A 4,083-nucleotide genomic window follows, 5' to 3' on the forward strand; every position below is an offset into this window, starting at 1 on the left:
GACAAGCACAAAGACAGGTGAAACAGATCAGGGTGTGACAATTAGATGGAGAAGGACCCTAGAGAATCTGTGCTATAAATGAATTAGATTTTACTACAGATTCTTTTTTAGGAACCCCACAAACACTAATTCTGTGTCAGTCATTTGGCCAATCCTGACTTAATATAATGGCATTAGCGATTTTTAGGCATTTGCTGGTGGCCACGTTAATTATAGGACGACTTGGCATACATGATCCACGACAGTGTCATAGGCTACAGCCTGTTTTTCAATGGTATGCCTATTGTCAGTGTAGTGGAGATGAGGAATAGAGTCAAGCGCAGGACACGAACTGAGTAAAAACATACGTATTTACTCTAGAAAAACTCATCAGTCAAAATCCACGCAGGGAAAAAACAATAATGACAAACACAACTAGCACGACCAAATGGAAAATAATAATACACAAAACATCATGATAACCAGAGGGTTTAAATAGGGAAATAATCATAACGAAATGGGAACCAGGTGTGAACAACCAAGACATAACAAATGGACAAAGAAACATGGATCAGTGGCAGCTATCTGTAAATGCCAATACATCCTGACAAAATACACCATATGAGTGGCCTAATGTAATTTTCTGGACCTTGTAAACTGTCGAGAAGGAACCCATAACTGATCCCAAATGGTTGTATAATCAGGGTTTTATTTCGGCATGAAACGCAAAAGGACGTTTGTGGGGTTATTCAAATTAGCCTACATCACTGCAGTTTACAGCCTAGACAATAATTGTGTACTAACAATAATAAATTCCTCATTGCACTGTGCTGTTATAGCCTAGGATGTAGAATAATAGTTTTTTCTAAAAACGTAGGTCGTTATCTTCCATTTGATAATCTGCTACCTAGGCTGAAGGAGTGATGCTGCCTACAAACATCCATGTTAAATATATTGCAATAGCCTATTCAACTCTTACAAATTTAGTCTATAGCTTATTAAAATAGCAAAATAAATAACCACCATGACAGTCAATGGAAAAAATCATGGTGCTCAAAACGTCATGATTTTGGGTTCAATTCCCGGGGCCACGAACGAAAAATGAATGCATGCATACTGTGGATTTGGATTAAACTGATGAGGTGCCGTTCCCCTCACAGCTCTGTAGGCAAGCACCATGGTCTTGTAGCAGATGCGAGCTTCAACTGGAAGCCAGTGGAGTGTGCGGAGGAGAGGGGTGACGTGAGAGAACTTGGGAAGGTTGAACACCAGACGGGCTGCGGCGTTCTGGATGAGTTGTAGGGGTTTAATGGCACAGGCAGGGAGCCCCGCCAGCAGCGAATTGCAGTAATCCAGACGGGAGATAACAAGTGCCTGGATTAGGACCTGCGCCGCTTCCTGTGTAAGGCAGGGTCGTACTCTGCGAATGTTGTAGAGTATGAACCTACAGGATCGGGTCACCACCTTGATGTTAGCGGAGAACGACAGGGTGTTGTCCAGGGTCACGCCAAGGCTCTTAGCACTCTGGGAGGAGGACACAATGGAGTTGTCAACCGTGATGGCGAGATCATGGAACGAGCAGTCCTTCCCCAGGAGGAAGAGCAGCTCCGTCTTGCCGAGGTTCAGCTTGAGGTGCTGATCCGTCATCCACACTGATATGTCTGCCAGACATGCAGAGATGCGATTCGCCACCTGGTTATCAGAAGGGGGAAAGGAGAAGATAAATTGTGTGTCGTCTGCGTAGCAATGATAGGAGAGACCATGTGAGGATATGACAGAGCCAAGTGACTTGGTGTATAGCGAGAATAGGAGAGGGCCTAGAACTGAGCCCTGGGGGACACCAGTGGTGAGAGCACGTGGTGCGGAGACGGATTCTCGCCACGCCACCTGGTAGGAGCGACCTGACAGGTAGAATGCAATCCAAGAGTGAGCCGCGCCGGAGATGCCCAACTCAGAGAGGGTGGAGAGGAGGATCTGATGGTTCACAGTATCAAAGGCAGCAGATAGGTCTAGAAGGATGAGAGCAGAGGAGAGAGAGTTAGCTTTAGCAGTGCGGAAAGCCTCCGTTACAAACGGTGCCCACAAACAGTTAGGCCCTACAGAAAGCTGTCTCAACAGCATAGCTTTCTTTTCAGGACCACGGAGTGAACCCTTACCACCGCTACACCTGGCTATCAGCGGAGCCTTGTCTGGCAACGAAAAAGTAAATTTAGCCTCATTTACTGCCTTTTTAAAAAACATAGTTGATATGGCTGACTTGCTTAAACAAATGTGGTTACTACTGACAATTGAGATCTACAAACTGTGACATAAGGGAACGATAAGCGGATAAGAGGAAATCATCATTTCGATTGAGACATTAATGAGCGAGCTAGGATGGACGAAGTCAGTATACCTATTTGTTCAGCGCTTTGAAATGTACAGCGACAGAATTCAGAACATGGGCCATTCTTACAGTATTCTCCCTGTACACCAAGTCAGAACCGTAGGTTAAATAAAGGGGGCATATGAGCAGACAATGAAAGCTCTTACAAAATTCGATAATTACATTTCTCTAAAACAGGTTACAGGCTACATGTGCACCACCAAGTCAGAACATTAGGCGAAATTGAGAGTGGTAAATAGACCAAATTATTATGGTGAGGCACACGGGCTACTAACAGCTTACTACACAACATACACTTAGTATTACTTTCTTAGCTACAGTATACATATCTCCCTGGCATATTACATCATTTATGCAGCAGCATACAAGACATTGTTGGACTCACCTTGTTGTGCTGTGCTCACTTGAACAGGAAGGTGGCTTGTCGGTGTCACGTTTACTCCCCCTTTCCGGCGCTCGACGTCGTCAGTTGTCTCATCATTATGCAAACCTGCCACCAAACCTGCCGCCTGCCACCACAGGCGCACCTGTGCCTCATGACACTCATGGACTCCATCACCTTCCTGATTTCCTCCCCTATATCTGTCACTCACCTTGGTTCTTTCCTCAGGCATTATTGACAGCGTTTCTGTTTCATGTCTGTACGCTTTTCGTATTTCGTATTTCTTGTTTTGTACTATGTTCTATTAATTATTACATTTGCATTCCCTATACTTGCTTCCCGACTCCCACGTTACAGTCGGTCAGTCTTGTGTGGATGTTTTGCCATCGATGTCTGGCATTCTCTAGATTTATGGTGCTTTCAATACAACTGGAAATATGAAAAAAAAGGTCAAATCATAACGTCAATGATATTCAGGTCGGAGCTCTAGAAAATGACCCGAGTTCCCGACTTGGAATTCCGAGTTGAATGACCGCTCAAAACGTATTTTCCCAGTCGGAGCTAGTTTCCCAGTTGTCTTGAACTCACTGAAGTCTGAGATTTCCCAGTTCTGAGTTTCCAGTTGTTTTGAACGATGCAGAAGTCATGCTGGATTGACAGCATTGCCAATGTATTCAACCTTTTCTGGCCCATGGCATGTGAATGTTTATCCTTTTAAGCTTGGAAAAGAGACCCTTAAACCCAGACTTGGACCACACACCCACTCCGCTGAATAACAGGCTAGTGATCGCTTTGCAATGCTTGCGCTTAGCCACTGATTCCTACCAAAGCACTCATTGTTGAATTTGCGATTTCCAACTTGTTGTGTAATGTTCATGTCCAATGGGCGATGAGCACTGATATTTTTTTCTATAATGTCTCTTCATATGACAAGGATTGAAAAGGATTTGCCAGTAGATTGTCAACTTGATTCATGAAGATGACTGCTTGTCTCGATTGCTAGCTAAGATTTTGAAAGTATGATATTGACATGATCAGTCCAATCAAAGCTACGGGAGATATAACGTGATTTGACGTCATTTTATCTGTGGCCAATGACCTTGAGCCTTCTTGGATGGGCACTTCTAATGTAACTCTATGGCAGCACCCAAGGGACTTGAATTTTCGAGCTCTCCCCGTAGATTTTGCAGTGAAGTAGTGTCCCCATGAGTGACAGAACACTGAGGCAATTCACAGCGCAACTAGAGACAGAAAGCACTGAGCTAGGCTGAAACATCTGCATTGTGGAGCTGCCTTACTCAAGAAAGAAAAAAAGAGACCATATTTATATGCAGCT

The sequence above is a fragment of the Salmo salar genome, chromosome 11, assembly GCF_965601325.2.
Source record: "Salmo salar chromosome 11, fSalSal1, whole genome shotgun sequence".
NCBI lineage: Eukaryota > Metazoa > Chordata > Actinopteri > Salmoniformes > Salmonidae > Salmo > Salmo salar.